Here is a 16890-nt window from a genome sequence, read left to right as displayed (position 1 = left end):
TCATGCATTAGTTAGTTTTCTTTTGCTTGCAATGGACAGAAACCCAATTCAAACAAGCTTAAGCATAAAGGGGTTTATATTGGGCCATGGAACCAAACAAAGAACATGGGTAAGCTGGCCTCAGGTGACTGGATGCCGGGACTTTGGACACTCTCTTTCTGCCCATTGCTTCACTCTGCTTTGTTTTTTAAAACATTCATCAGGTTTTGGGGCATGGAATTGCAGGCAGGCAGCTGGTAGAAAGAGGACTTACTCCTTTCTCCCAGCTCCAGTTTGAAAAATCCCAAAGAAGGTCTCTGAGAGGTCTGTCTTTGACTCATATGATCTGGACCAATTCTTGTGACCAAAGAAAAGTGTCCAGGTCTGGGTCACTTACCCACTTACTGAGATGGGTAAAGGGGTCTGGCTACCAGCAGAAGTATGGAAGAAGGAGCTCTTGGCAAACAAAAACAAAACTGTTCCTATCAATTTTAGCAGTCATTAACATAGACAGAAACAGGGTTTGTTTATTTTTAAATTAATTGGTTTTTATTTTTAGAACAGTTAAAGGAAAATTGAGCAGAAAGTACAGAGAGATACTATATACTCCCTCTCTTCCCCTTCCATTTCCCCTATCTTGCATTAGTGTGGTACATTTGTTGCAACTGATGAATCAATATTGGTACATTATTATTTACTAAAGTCCATGGTTTACATTAGGGTTCACTCATGGTTTTGTATGTTCTATGGGTTTTGCCAAATGTATAATGGCTGTATCCACCATTACAGGATCAGACAGAATAGTTTCACTGCCCTAAAAATCCTCTGTGCCCACCAATCATCTTTTCCTTCCCTCCTCCCATCCCTGAAACCATTGATCTTTTTACTGTCTCTACAGTGTTGACCGAAACATTGTTTTGAACAAACACTTGTAAAGGATTTGAAAATGATAACATTTTGCTTTATCAAAATTTCTGTTGTTTTCAAAGGAAGAAATGGAGATTATTTTACAAACCGATAAACTTGCTTTTTTGAATAGACAACCTATGTATCAGATCCTGTTGTGTTCTCACAAATTTAGTCTTACCCCAATTTGCCTCTTCTTACTCTTGTGCACTTTAATACCCCTCTCCCTGTACTTCTGGCATCTTTTAAGCTGCAAACACATGGCATTTGGATTAATTTACTGTCTATTAATTGGAAATCAAACCTGCTGTACTTGGTATGATGTTAAATTATTGGGTAGGTAAATTTTTGTGGCTTTAAGAGAGGTGTCTTCAGGAGGGTAGTTGTAGGGATGTTGTTTGGCACTTGCTTTGTTTTCTTTTGATTTTCCCTTCAATTTTATTCCCTAACCTAAATGCCATGGGAATTGATATGGCAGCTGTAACGTCACTCACAGCCTCTTGACATTGCTCACAACTTGTTTATTTCTTTTCTTCATTGCTTCCTTCAGATCCTCCAAACTGATTTCTCTTCTAAAGCATCTTTTTCAAAAACAAACAAACAAACAAAAAAGTATTACAAAGAAAACCCACAGCTAAGAATTCATGCTGCATTCTTCATATTAAAAAAGCACTTTGGGGATCGCCTTCATTTCTGCCAACAAATAAACATTTTCCCAAGGCTTAAACAAAGGCACTGCTTTAACAGTCTATAAAGAGACTGGCAAAGTTTGATACTATATTAAAACGCTGATGTTATCATGTTAAAAATTATACAGATAACACATAAAGATTATATTGGCTGAATAATTTTTTTAAAGATATTTCAGTACCACTTTATTACATTTTTCTTTATTGGTTGTATGTTTAACCATGTTAAAAATCTTCACAATGATATTTGTCATATGATGCTCTGTGACGGGGGAGAGAAAATCAAGAATAATACTGTCTTAAGTCCATAGTAAACCGTTCAGTTCAACCAGCATTATTGGGTGTGTACTGTGGCCTTAACAAGGTTTGGTTGTTAGTGATCAACACCTGTGAAAGGAACATGGGGAGAGTGGGATTGAGCTGAGAGAGAAGTTGAAGTGCAATCCAAGTCTGACAGTCTCTCTCAACCCAGCAGGGAGCTCTGAAGCAAGAATTGTTCATCGAAGTTGTTCCGAAGCTGAACTGGGTGAGGCTGAACACCAGCAGCTTGATCAGTCATTGATTGTGGGCTGCCTAGGAAGGGACCTAGGGCAAGGGAATGCCACAGCAGAAACAGACCCTGAAGGAGCTAGCCACCCTCCCTGCAACTGGACAGCAAGTCCTCCCTCAAAGGAGGATCTGGGCAGTGCATCGCTGTGTCTGCCATAGTCTGGTGGGAAGGACATAACCCAAATGTAATTCTAATCACAATATGGGGAAAGCTATGACAGAGTGTGTGTAGGTTGCTATAGAAATACAGAGCAGAGTCTGGGCCAGAGAGGGGATCAAAAAATGGCTTCTAGGCTGGGTGCAGTGGCTCACACCTGTAATCCCAGCACTTTGGGAGGCCAAGGCAGGCAGATCACGAGGTCACGAGATCAAGACCATCCTGGCTAACACGGTGAAACCCCGTCTCCGCTAAAAATACAAAAAATTAGCCGGGCGTGGTGGCTGGCGCCTGTAATCCCAGCTACTCAGGAGGCTGAGGCAAGAGAATGGCGTGAACCCGGGAGGCGGAGCTTTCAGTGAGCAGAGATTGCGCCGTTGCACTCCAGCCTGGGCGACAGAGCAAGACTAATCCCAAAAAAAAAAAAAAAAAAAAAAAAGGCTTCTAGAGAGAGGTGACCCCTCAGCTAAAAAGTAGCCAGGGCTGAAGAAGTGGAGGAAGATTTGTATTTTCACAGCATATTTGATCTGAGACTCTCTAAGCATTGGCTTCATTTGGTTCCTCTCTGGATTGGGACTTTGAAGAATTTAATTATTTCCCTTTCACAGCAGGATGAAATCAGCTATTCAAAGTCATTTAAACACAGAGCCAGAAAGAAACTTCAGCAGTCTTAGGGGCTCATATTTTAATCACTAACTTGATGGCCAAGGTGCTTGTTAGTTGAAGAAAATATTCCAATCTGCTAATGGCAGGCTTGATAGGAGGCAACACCCTGAGGTTGAGTCCAGTTATTGAAGGTTGAGCACCCATTTGTTTGTTGCATAATATGAAATATCTAGCTCTGGGGAAAGATCCAGGTAACTAACTGAATGTTTCACATTTTTTTAGTTGTTTTTTGTTTTGTTGTTGTTGTTGTTGTTTTTCAAGACAGAGTCTCATTCTGTCGCCCAGGCTGGAGTGCAGTGGTGCGATGTCGGCTCACTGCAACCTCCGCCTCCTGGGTTCAAGCAATTCTCCTGCCTCAGCCTCCCAAGTAGCTGGGACTACAGGTGCGTGTCATCACGCCCGGCTAATTTTTTGTATTTTTAGTGGAGACGGGGTTTCACCGTGTTAGCCAGGATGGTCTCAATCTCCTGACCTCGTGATCCGCCCACCTGGGCCTCCCAAAGTGCTGGGATTAGAGACGTGAGCCACCGCGCCCGGCCCCGAATGTTTCACATTTTTTATGAATTTTGGTGTCAGGTAGACACAACCAAACTAGTAATTATTATCAAAACAGTACAAAGAAGAGGAAAATACCAAAAATTAGCAAAGATAATTATCACCACAGGTAGTTTGTTTCTCATCACTGAAATTTGCAAAACTTAGTTCCAGCTCTCAGATTTTGCCTAACATAATGAATAAAACATTGTATCTATGTGTGACAATAAATATAACCAGGGCTGGTTTCTTGGGCAGATCACCTATGCAGTCGAACAAGACCCTACAATTAGAAGGGGCCCGCACTTCATTTAATGCTCTGCTGTTGCTGACTTGAAATTCTTAATAATTTTTTAACAAGGTTTCGTTTTACACTGGACCCCACAAATTATGTGGTCGGTCCTGATTATAAACAATTGCTTAAACTATGAAGCAGGTCTGTTTTCTGGGTCTACGCAAAATCTAGTGTTAATTGCTTTCAGGAAATTTGAATTTTAAGATCTGGAAATTGAAAATATTTTGTGTTTTTATTTTGTGTTTTTTAAATTAGATAACTATGTTTATTGTAGAATATTTGGCAAGTACATAAAGCATAAACAAAATCACCCAGAAATATACCTTCCTTGCGCCCCCTCTGTGACTGCAAAGATATTATTAATCATATCATTGATTAATCTTTCTTTGATTGTTTCCTGCAACATTTAAAACGTTGCTAGAGAAGTATGTCTTGTACCAGGTTCCAAAACCAAAGGGGATGAGGAAAGGAAGACCCATACGAATTCTAATTAGTCAGGGTGCAGTGGCAGATGCCTGAAGTCCTCAGCAGACTCAGGTGGGAAGATCATTTGAGCCCAGCAGTTCGAGGTTACAGTGAGCTGTGATCATCCCACTGCACTACAGCCTGGGCAATGGAGGTAGACCTTGTCTCTCTCTCTCTGTAAAATTAAAAAAAAAATGCTGAGATGATTAGGGTGGTGAGAACTTGAAGGTGAGATGTGTATTAAAACCCAGAGCTCAACTCCCATCCTTAGCACTCCCCGCCAAGAATAAGCACAGTGGGGAGGTTTCAGAGGGAATGAACATATTAGCAGTGTCTTGTTCACCACTGCACCTCCAAATCTAGCACTATACTCAGAAAATGTTTGTTCAATTGCCATTGAATTGAAGGAAGATTTTGATACATGGAGAGGTAGTAGCAGAACACTTAAGCAATAGGAGCAAATGAGGTGAATTTGGGAAAACGATGTGTGTTTAGAATAGACAAATAGGAATGAAGCTGGGGTAAGTCAAATAATGCCTTCTCCCCACCAAGATGTCCATGTCCTTATCCCAGGAACCTGTGAAGATGTTACCTTATGTGGCAAAAGGGACTTTGCAGATGTGATTAAGGTAAAGATCTTGAGATGAGGAGACTATCCTGGATTATCTGGGTGGGCCCCATGTAATCACAAGGGGTTTATAAGGGGGAAGCAGAAGGGTCACAGACACAGAAGACAATAGGCAATGTGATAATGGAAGGAGAGACAGAGAAACAGAGAGAGAGGGAGGGAAAGAAGATGCTACACTGTTGGCTTTCAAGATAGAGGACAGGGCCATGAGCAAACAATGCAGAAATCAAGGAAACAGATTGTTCCCTAGAACCTCCAAAAGAAGCACCTCCTTGCCAACTCATTTGAGGACTTCTGACCTCCAGAACTGTGAGAGAAAAAAAAAAAGTATGTTGTTTTAAGACACTAAATTTGTGGTAATTTGTTACCACAGCAATAGGAAACCATTACAGAAGCTAAAGGTTAACTCAAGGAAATGGAGCAGATAATTCTGGAAAGATCAAGTTTTCAAGCAAATGAACATTTTTTATTCATCGTATAATGGCAAGCTAGTCTTAATCTCCACAGAAATCAGGAAGAGGCATAGATTTGTAACATCATTAGGCATTTTAATTGACCAAAGAAAATTGCGGTGTCTTCTTCAGAAGGAACTTAAACACTAGGGGAGTTTAATTTACCACTCTGGTATGGTTTAGGTGCAATCCAGCTGAAAGCAAAATCAACACCAAACATTTATGAGTTGTGCAGATCACAAGCAACCTTGCAATAGATTTGCTTATATTTCTCTGTGATTAGAAAGAGTTTAGAAGCAAAGCCCAGGGGATGCTACCAGGGAATATGTGTTAGAAAAACAGGTAGAATAATTGGAGAAAGTGTTTGCCTAGAATTTGGATCTAAAGTTATATGACTCACTTTCCTGTTAAGATATTCAACAACAGATTTATGGAAGGAGAAGACAAGCAAACTAAAAAGGAAAAAAAGGGAGGGTTGAAGTGGAATTCCCAAATACAACTTTTCCATCACTGTCGTCTCCCTTTTGCTATTAGAATCTTGCTGCTTTTGAAAATCATGATTCCTGTAAATGACAATGAACACAAATATTATTATTCTCAGCTAATTGTCCATGGCATCTATTTTGTTAGTAATAAAAACAAAAGTACTATTACTTTAATATTTTTATGTCTATAAATAATGTTTTTTATGATCAGCAAATCTGCTAACTTAACCTCCTAACTACATCTCTAATCTGTTCATTTCCCTTCATACCCTGCCACCACCTACATCACTGAAGGTACCAAGAGGAAATATGTGACACACTCCAATTAGAAGAATAGGAAAAAGGTTTATTTACACAAGTGTGAGTGTAGAGAAACCACACCAAATAGAAAATATAGAAACCTTGGCAACAAGAGCAAAGCTTTTACCACCCCCAGTCCTGAAGGGACCAGAGGAGGGAGCAGTTACTAGAGCCTGGAAAGAGAGTCGTGTGCAGAAGGTAAATTTGAGAGGAATACATCTCTTGTTGAAGGACACAGCCAGCCAGAGGCAGCCCAGGAGGAAAGGAACTGGGGAAATAAATACCCTGACCTCATTCTCTCCTACAGGGGCTTCCCGTTGGCCAAACTCAGCCAGAAGCCAGAGGGCACAGAATGCTGTTTCTGTAGTTCATACAGTTCAGCTTCCCAGGGCATAAAGCAGGATGAAGAAGGTGGAGAGCAAAACTGGGGGAGGGGGGATGGAGAACGTCCAGCACAGCCCCCTCATACCATCGATCACCATCCCTCCACCACACGAAAGCCTAAGTGGTTTCTCACCATCCACTCTGGCTCCCCTCCAGTATGTGCTCCAAACTGCAGCTGAAGTGATCTTTCCAATACGCAAATCTGATTATGGTAAATCCCTGTTTAAAACCCATCAATGGCTTCTCCAAAAGGATCAAAATACTCACTATATCCCCAATCTCATCTTGGGTCAATTTTCTCCTCACTCCCGTTGTTCCTGCCACCACAGGCCTTCTTTCAGTTCCTACAATATGCCTTGCATCTTCCAACCCCAGGGCCTTTGTACATGCTATTTTTTTCTGTCTGGATTTCCTCACTCCCTACCCAACCCTTGGCCTAGTCCACACCTCCTCTGGGGAAGGCTTACCTGACCTCCCACTGTCACACCCCCAGTTCTAGGTTAAGTTTCCATTTTATACACAATGGTGTCTTTCCTGAGTGTACTTCTCTTAGGTTGTAATTCTTTATCTATTTGGTGTGATCCTTTGATGAAGTTATCTTCCTCTGTTTTGTTATCCAATGTGTATCCTGTGCTGAGCACTGTGCTAGGAACTTAGTAGGCACTAAAGAAAAAAAAAAAAAAGAATGAAAGACATATTAAATAAATTATGTAAATGTAAAAAAGTCTAATATTAGTAAATTACCTTGAAACTGAGTTAATTTTTTTGAATTCAAGCAGAAGCTAAAGTGGATATGGGAAAGAAAATTAGCTTTAAACTCCAGTTATAGAGGAACCTGCTAAAGAAAGCAGTTTTTTCCTTGCCAAAATGTGTTCCATTCCTTCATTTCTGAGAGCTATGATGCCTTCCATCATTCTCCTGCAACCATTTTCTCCAGCACAGCCTCAGCGCCTGGTCTCCCAGAGGAGGCAATGCTTCCCACAAGAGCCTGGTAAGGTACAATAAAACTGCCTCTGTGTTCTAGACATAAATGATGACTTAACCAGGAGCCTCTCCCTGCCTCCCTTCTCTGCATTTGTCCTACCTCTCAGGTCATGAAGGAGAAGAATTCATGACTCAGGAAATTTCAACTTATAGATGAGCTGCAGTATTTATTCCTCTCAATCTAAAGGCTGATATAAAAAGAGATCATAGTACTTGGTGGTATAATTCTTTGTATGTATGTTGATATGTAATGAATTTTAATGGTGGGTTTTATGACTTCCAATAACCCCAGGCTTAAAAAAATGACTCCCTATGTCTTAGAAGTCTGTAAATTCTAAACATTCCAGTTTAGTAGATTTTTCCACAAGCCTAGTACTAACTTAGTTTCTTAGTTTCTTGGGCTTTTTTTTTGTTGTATTTTGGGTTTTTTTTTTTTTTTTTTAGACAGTCTCATGCTGTCAACCAGGCTGGAATGCAGTGGCACGATCTTGGCTCACTGCAGCCTCTGCCTCCTGGGTTCAAGCGATTCTCCTGCCTCAGCCTGGGCAGGAGGGATTACAGGTGCCCACAACCATACCCAGCTAATCTTTGTATTTTTGGTAGAGCTGGGGTTTCGCTATGTTGGCCAGGCTGGTCTCGAACTCCTGACCTCGGGTGATCCGCCCACCTCGACTTCCCAAAGTGCTGGGATTACAGGTGTGAGCCACCGTGCCCAGGCCAACTTAGTTTCCTTAATTGAAGTATTTATAAGGCAGTGGGCATCATGTACTTTGGCTGGAGAGCCTCAACTTACTATTCCAAGTACTCTATATGATCTTTCATGTGATAAGTCTGCTCAAATGATGCCTTATCTCCTGAAAACATTTATTCCAAACCATTGTGGATTCTAGCATTCTTTTTAACATTTCTTACATTGCTTTCAGAAAAAGCAATTGTAAGGAAAATAGCTCACAGGCTAAGGGGAGGACAATTTGCCCAGGTTTTTCTTCCTATTGAAAAGCATCACATTTGACAGAGAAGCTGTTTTATCAACACACCCAGATTCTTCTTCCAGCCATTTTTAAATCCTCAAGTTCATGGCCCTAAAGAATTTCTAGCGACTTAGGCCTTCTGGGAATGAAGCTCTAACCTGCGTGTGCAATTGTGAACTCCATCCACCACCTCCATGTTACCCCAGTATTTGTGAGCTTATAGAGGAATGGCAGGACTATGTTCCTTCACTTGACCCAAGTTCTGTCCCTGTTTGGTCCCACTTAAGCCAGTAGCAGGTCCATCTCTCCCCAATTCCATTCTTGACACCCACTGCCTGATCCCAGGCTGCCTGACAGTATTTCTCCTTTGGCCTAAAACACAGCATCCATCAACCTTGCACTGCTCAACAATTTTGTGTGAATGGCTTTTTCTTTTTTTTCTTTTTTTTTTTTTTTTGAGACAGAGTTTTGCTCTTGTTGCCCAAGCTGGAGTGCAAAGGCACGATCTTGGCTCACTGCAACCTCCACCTCCCAGGTTCAAGCGATTCTCCCGCCTCAGCCTCCTGGGATTACAGGCGCACGCCACCACGCCCGGCTAATTTTTTGTATTTTTAGTAGAGATGGGATTTCACCATGTTGGCCAGGCTGGTCTCGAACTCCTGACCTCAGGTGATCCACCCACCTCGGCTTCCCAAAGTGCTGGGATTATAGGCGTAAGCCACCGTGCCCGGGTGTGAATGGCTTTCTTTAATGTCACAGTAGCTTCAGTCTGAAGTGCTTCAGTAGCTCCAACAGGTCATAACCCCCACACAGTCCCCATGATTATCCAGCCAGGGCATCTGCCATTTTTTTCTCCTTTCCCTGGGAGAACCGCTGTCCAGCTCACACCCACCAACTACCTTATTTAAGCGAAAGCAATCTGTGATTTAACCTGAACTCTGGCATATAATCAAGGTCTTTGTCTTAGGAAGTCATGCCCTCAGTTGCCACTCTGCCCTGCCAACAACAGGCTTTTAAGGCAGCCACTCTACTTAAAAAAAAAAAAATCTAGGCTCTACCTCCACCAGGGTTTAAAAGTGTTATATCTTTGGTGCAAAAGGAAAGAAAGTTATTGGAATAAAAACAAAGAAAACCCAAAACTGTTATCCTGATTCTGCACGTAGATGCATTTCTCATTGGCGGGGTGGGTAGAGGGACTGTCGTTATTATTAGAGATAAGCCCTTTGTGAGCACCCTTGCTATCCACTGGTACCCATACTCTAAACTTGTTGCTCTGTGATCTCTTTAATGGCAGTGATTCAACCCAACAAGAGGTGGTTTTGTTCATTCATTTGAAGACCTGGTTATCTAAGCTGGGTAACAGTTTAGAGCATGAACGTTAAGCACAGGAAATGGGCTCAAATTTTATCTCCACCCATGACTAATCGTGTCACCTTGAGCAAGTGACTTGGCCTTTCTAAAACTGAGTTTGTTCTATAAAATGAACACAATAAAAAGCTCTCTCACAGAGTTGTTTAAAAGATCAAAGGAGATAAATGTTTTAATTTTACATTTTAAATTTTTAAAAAGCTTTTAATTGCAATAAAATACATTTAAAATTTACCATCTTGGTTTTTTTTTGTTTCTGTTTTTGTTTTTGAGACAAGGTGTTGCTCTGTCACTCTAGCTGGAGTGCAGAGGCAAAAATCATGGTTCACTACAGCCTTGAACTCCTGGGCTCAAGTGATCCTCCCACTTCAGCCTCCCAAGTAGCTAGGATTACAGGTGCACACCACCACACTGGGCTAATTTTTGTATTTTTTGTAAAGACAAGGTCTTACTGTGTCACCCAGGCTGATCTCCAACTCCTGGCCTCAAATGATTCTCCCACCTCAGCCTCTCAAAGTGCTAGGATTATAGGCATGAGCCAGTGCACTCGGTCATCTTAACTATTTTGAATGTACAGTTCAGTAATGTTAATTATATTCACATTTTGCAACCAATCTCCAGAGCTTTTTTATTTTTGCAAAATTGAAACTGTATACGCATTAAAAAACTTCTCCTTTTTCCATCCCCCTAGCTTCTGTCAACCACCATCCTACTTTCTGTTTCTATGAGTTTGATTTCTCTTGATGCCTCATATAAAGGAAACCATACAGTGTTTGCCTTTTTGTGACTAGCCTCTTTCATTTACCATAATATCCCCAAGATTCATCCATATCGTAGCATGTGTCAAAATGTCCTTCCTTTTTAAGGCTGAATAATATTTCATTGTATGTGTATACCACATTTTGTTTAACCATTCATCCGTCAATGGCCATTTGGGTTGCTTACACTTTTTGGCTGTAGTGAATAATGCTGCTGTGAACATCTGTGTACAAACATCTCTTTGAGATCCTGATTTCAATTATTTTAGATGTATACCCAGACGTGGTACTGCTGGATCATATGGTAATTCTATTTTTAACTTTTTGAGGCACCCACCATACTGTTTTCCGTAGCAATTGCACCATTTTACATCCCCACCAACAGTGCACAAGGGTTCCAATTTCTCCACATCCTCACCACACGTTATTTTGTTTTTTTTTTTTTTTTTTTTTGGAGAGCAGCCATCTGATGAGCATAAGGTGATATCTTATTGTGGTTTTTATTTGCATTATAAGCATTTTGGCCATTTGTGTATCTTCTTTGGAGAAATGAATATTCAAATCCATTTTTGATTGGATTATTTGGCATTTTATGGTTGAGTTGTAGTTCCTTGTATATTCTGGATATTAACCACTTATCAGATATGTGATTTGCAGATATTTTCTCCCACTCTGTAGGTTGCCTTTCACTGTGTTGATCGCACAGAAATTTCACTCTTTTGATGCACAGAAGGTTTACTTTTGATGCAGTCCAATTTATCTGTTTTTGCTTTTGTTGCCTGTGCTTTTGGTGTCCTATTCGAGAGATCATTGAGAAATCTAATATCATGAAACTTTCCTCTATGTTTCCTTCTAAGAGTTTCATAGTTTTAGGTCTTAGATTTAGTTTTTTGATCCATTTTGAATTAATTTTTGAGTATGGTATAAGGTAAGGCTGGCTCCAACTTCATTATTTTGCATGTGGATATCCAGTTTTCCCAGTACCATTTGTTGGAAAGACTATCCACCCTGTGAATGGTCTTGGCACTCTTGCCAAAATAATTATACATTTATTTTTGTGATTATTTGATTCATGTCTGCCTCCCTCACTGAGCTATAAGCTCCAAGAGGGCAAGAATCTTGTTGATTTTACTCACTTTTGTACCTTTAGTCTCTAGTACATAATAAAGGCTCAATAAAGTTTTATTGAATGAGCCAATAAATGCTTGAAAAACACTTAGCACAGTGCCTGCCACTAAATAAAACTTCAATAGACAGGAATGATTATTGTCATTGCTGTTGTTATTCAACCTATTGTACTTTTTGCCTGGGGCATACATTGCTTAATATGAAGAAAGTGAAGATAAGACTTACTGCCTCAGAGAAATACACAAAAGCCAAAGGCTTTTGTACAATGATTCAGCCTTTGAGATATGGCAGATTTGGTTCAAGCATTGGTCCTGTCTCTTTCTTGTTGTGTGATCCTTGGCATATTAATCAACCTCTCTCCAAGTCTCAGTTTCCTCATCCATAAAATGAAGGTGATAATATTTATCTTATAAGTTTGTTATATGGGTTGAATGAAACATGTGTAATGTCTTTGCATAGTGTCTGGCATTTATAATAAGCCTCCAATAAATGGTCCTTCTGTTATTTCTTTACGGATCATTAGAATCTCTATCTTTTCCCCTTAGTTTGGTTTTGCTACCATCTCTAAAAATGCTACTGTCTTAGCTATTGTCTCCATTTATAAGACAATTTAAAAGCGATGACAAAGGTAAATAAGCCTGAATGGAAAATATTCGATTAGGACACTTAAGGTAAAATATTACTAAAGAGTTCCTAACAGACCTGGAAATTAGCACAAACAGCCTACGTATTTTTTCTCTTGACCAAAATGGAAAACATCTCATTAGTGCAGATCCTGACATAGGTTACCTCTGTGAGAATAAAGATTTTTCAGGAAGAGCGCCTCCATTTTTAAGAAGATATCATTTTATGAGAAAGTATGCTAAGAAGGAAATATCTCCTTAAGAGTTTTATAGACTCAAACTGCCAGAAAAGACCCCCAGAAAGGATCTGCTTCACTGAAGCCCCAAGGAGAGTAAATGATTAAAGCTTCCAGTGTTGATAGGCTTGTATCTCATATTGGTGACTTATTAATTACTTGACCTTTTCCACAGTGCACTTAGCATAGTAAATTATACTCATTTCTATTGGGACTTGGGTGACTTACACGACTCTTTGCAACTTAACCAGGGCTGGGCTCAATATAAGTCACCCAGTGAACGTATTGTAGCTGATTGTGTGTTTTTACCATGTGGTGTGACGGTTTCATGGCAGCTTGGAAAGAAAGCACCAAGAAATACAGATAAAATAATTTAAGGGAGAGATTTAATTTCTCACGTTTACCTTTGAAATCTTTCATAGCTAAAAATAGAAGGAAAAATTCCAGTGATGTGTGAAATTTTGTTTTTCTACATAAAAGATAGCTAGTAGAACTATTTTCAATTAGTAGAAATAAGTCCTGTGCCCCCTTTTCTGTCCCTGTTCCCTTTGATACCTTTTCAGCTCTAATATTTTTGACTCTCCCCTCCTCTGAGAAAATCCTGTTTCTTCTGTTAGGCGTTTTCTCCCCAAGAATTGAACCACTTTGTTTCTGTTGACTTCTCATTCTTTTTTCTAACTACGCATAATTCTCTAATTCAATAAATATATAGTAATTTGTTTCTTTACCAAATATATATGGAGTACCCACTATGCTTCAGACACTTTCTAGGAGTTGGTGGTGAAGAGAAAAAAAAGGATATAAACAAAATGAATAAAAGGGAATTCCAAGAAGTGATAAGGTATATGAAGCCATTCATTCATTCCACATTCAACAAATGCCTTTAGAATGCTTACTACACATCAGGCATTGTTCTAGATGCTGAGAATCCTCTCTCATGGATGTGAATTGAGCCTTCCCAGGGTGAGTAGGATAGGACAAGCAGTTGGAGGGAGGGGTCCAGTTAGTAAAGTGGAGTGACATTTTAGTATGGGTTGATGGGGAAGTGGATTGGGGTGGGGACTGAAGAAAGGGGAAAGAAAGGAGGATCTAAATGAAATTTTGAAATAAAAAATTGACAGGGTGTGGTGACTAGCTGAAATGTGGAAAAAAATAGAGTGCTAAGAAAAAGCCAATACCAGTGTTTGGAGGACTAGGAGAATAGGGAGCCTTCCCACCATTCATTCTGCCCTTCTCCTGCTGAAAGTGTCTTGATTTTCCTTTGTGGATTTTTCCTATCCCCATTCCCACCCCCAGCTTAATAACTTAACCCTGATTGGTTAAGTTATTTAGTGATTCTCATTCCCCAGCTACATTGATTGGTTCAGGGATAATCATGTGCCCCACTATCAAGCCGATGAAAGAGAGTGAATCATAGAACATGGGCAGGATCTATTTGATAAGACTCCTTTTCTCTTGTCCTAGATGTATAAGGAGATGAAGTCTGAAACAGTGGCAGCTGGTTTGCTACATCAAAGGGAGAGCCTGGAGCTCTGGGTGCTACGTTGTTGCACCTAAGTAAGGATAAAGCCAATACCACAGAATGCATAATGTTGAGACTGGGAGAAAGTGGATCTTCAGTGATATTATTTGAGTCCTTGATCAAGCCTCACCTGAAGCTAGCATACATCTCAATTTTCAATTATGTAAGCCAATAGATTATTTGTATTTTTAAGCTTGTTTAAGTTTTCTGTCACTTGCAACTCAAAGAATCTGACACTGTGCTGTTTCCAAAGGCAATATTATTTCCACTGTCAAAGTTTCCAGTGACTTGTTCATTGATATTAAAGAAAGAAGGGCAAAATGAATCATTTTTATTTATATGGTACTAGTACAATTTGTTACAAGGACACATTGCGTAGTGGCAGTGGGGAAGTCTGGGCTTTTAGCATAACTATCACCCGAGTAATGTACATTGTACTCATTAAGTAATTTCTCATCCCTGACCCCCTCCCACCCTTCTGAGTCTCCAATGTCTATTATTCTATATACCATGTCCATGTGCACACATTATTTAGCTCTGACTTATAAGTGAGAACACGCAGTATTTGACTTTGTTTCTGAGTTGTTTCATGTAAGATAATGCTTTCCAGTTTCATCCATGTTGCTGCCAAAGACATGATTTCATTCTTTTCATGGCTGAATAATATTCCATTGTGTGTGTTTGCATATGTATGTATATATACCACACAAAATGAATCTTTAGACACAGGTTTATGGGACTGGCACCAGAAGAAACTGGGAAGGAAACACATTTGTAGTCAGGTCCTCTTCTGCTCCCTGGAGTGTTCTTTTGCATTTCTCATGCCTTCTCCACCCTAGTGATGAGGTCAACCCTGGATCCTTTTTTCCAGAGAGCTTATTCAGCAGCCAGTGTTAGGACAGTGGTTCTTAATTTTTAGGTGTACTACTAGACTTACTTGTGGAGTTCATAAAAATACAGATCTCTTAGGAGGCTGAGGCAGGAGAATTGCTTGAACCCGGGAGGTGGAGATAGCAGTGAGCCAAGATTGCGCCATTGCACTCCAGCCTGGGCAACAAGAGCGAAACTCCGTCTCAAAAAACAAAAATAAATAAAAATAAATACAGATCCCTGCAACATGTTCCAGGAGATTCAGGTTCAGTATGTCTTGGGTGGGGCCCAGGAATCAACATTTTTAACATTTTTCATAAGCTTCCAGGTGATTCTGAGGCAGTTATCACTTGGAGAAACACCATTGTCTTAGGATGGATTCCCCAAAAGCCGATCCTGATAGGGTATTCATGAGCAGGTGATTTAGTAAGGAAGTGCGCCCAGGAGAAACTTGGTAGGTAATGAGAGAAGTAGGAAAGGGAACCAAACAAGGGTCGGATTTCAGGCAAAGTCCTGGGAAGGGTACTTTCAGCCTGATCCCACAGAGGACCTCTGGAGTGTAAGTAACCCCTCAGAGTTGTCCCCTCTTCCCCAGTCAAGGCTTTCATATTCTTGCACTATGGGTCATTGGCTAACAGCTAATCAACCTAAACTCCCAGGCACTTCTGCGTGGGCAAAATGATTCCAGTAGCTTGCAGGAAGTCCTTTGGAGTCACATGTATGAACTTTGGAAGCAAAAATACACTGAAGCTGGAGTGAGGCACACAGAAATGGTAAAGGGGATCCGAGGGAATTTGAATGGAGCACCTACAGTGTCTGCTGAAACCATTTAAAGGATTTCATATTTACTACAGGAGTATCTGGATTTTTAAAAGTAAGGGAGAGAACAACATGCACCCAGTGCAAAGGGAATAATTATTTAAAAGTAGAATTCTGTTCATGCTTGGGGTTTCAGGGTAACTCAGTCTACACATAAGACTCTAGTACCACTGAAATCTGTAATCTTTCAGTGAATGAACTCTTTAAAATGGTAATTGATGCCTTTCAGTATCTGGCCCCTGCCTATTTCTCTAACTCCCTCTGGCCTCTTTCTTCCTATAGGCTATGATCTAGCCGTGACCTACTTCTCCAAAAGAGCATGTTCTTCTTCTAGAAGAGCATATTCTTGCTCACCTCCAAGACTTCAGAAATGTTGTTTTCTCTACCGATAATCAAGTGGCCCCTACTCCCTTCACCTGATTAATTTCTATAATTTCTATAGTCTTGGTCTAAACACTTTTTCAATTGGGCCTTCCCCAACCCATAAGTCCTCTCAATATGTGTTCCCCATACTTCCCAAATCCTAAGAAACATCACTCTTCAATGTAATTACTTGCCGACAACTTGTTTTCTTTTAGAATGAAGTTCAGAGAGGGCAGGAACCATTTGCAGCTATAGCCCCCATGGCTAACACAGACATTCATTGAATAAATATAAAATAAATAACTTGCAAAATGATATCAGAGTATAAGTCTAATATATGTAGCTTTTTCTGGAGAGAGGAAGGATGTCTTTCACTTTAGCTTAGAACATCCTGTTCATACCGTGAGGCAATAACTATTCCAGTTGAGAACAGTGTCATTCTTAATTTTATTCATTAATTCAGTAATAATTTATATCCTTAAACAATCATACTACGGAGTGAGGCTGAACTCTAAATTGCCTAAATTAGCCCTGTGCCACACTGACCTCTGTGAGTGGCCCTCATGCTAATATTTCTCTGGAGTGTGTTTTTCCATTGTATATCTGTGTTATGCTGAAATGATGTGGGAGCCCGACAACCTGAGAATGTCTAGTGCAGTTGTGAGGAAAGTCCAAGACCTCAAAGTCACTGAAAATTTGCACTGACATCTGAGAATCAAATTTGTTTAGCACCAACTCCAACCTTGCGGGGTTTTAGAT

This window comes from Pongo pygmaeus, chromosome X (assembly GCF_028885625.2).
Source record: "Pongo pygmaeus isolate AG05252 chromosome X, NHGRI_mPonPyg2-v2.0_pri, whole genome shotgun sequence".
NCBI classification, from domain to species: Eukaryota; Metazoa; Chordata; class Mammalia; order Primates; family Hominidae; genus Pongo; species Pongo pygmaeus.
The sequence above is the reverse complement of the archived record's forward strand: the minus strand, read 5'-3'. Positions refer to the sequence as shown.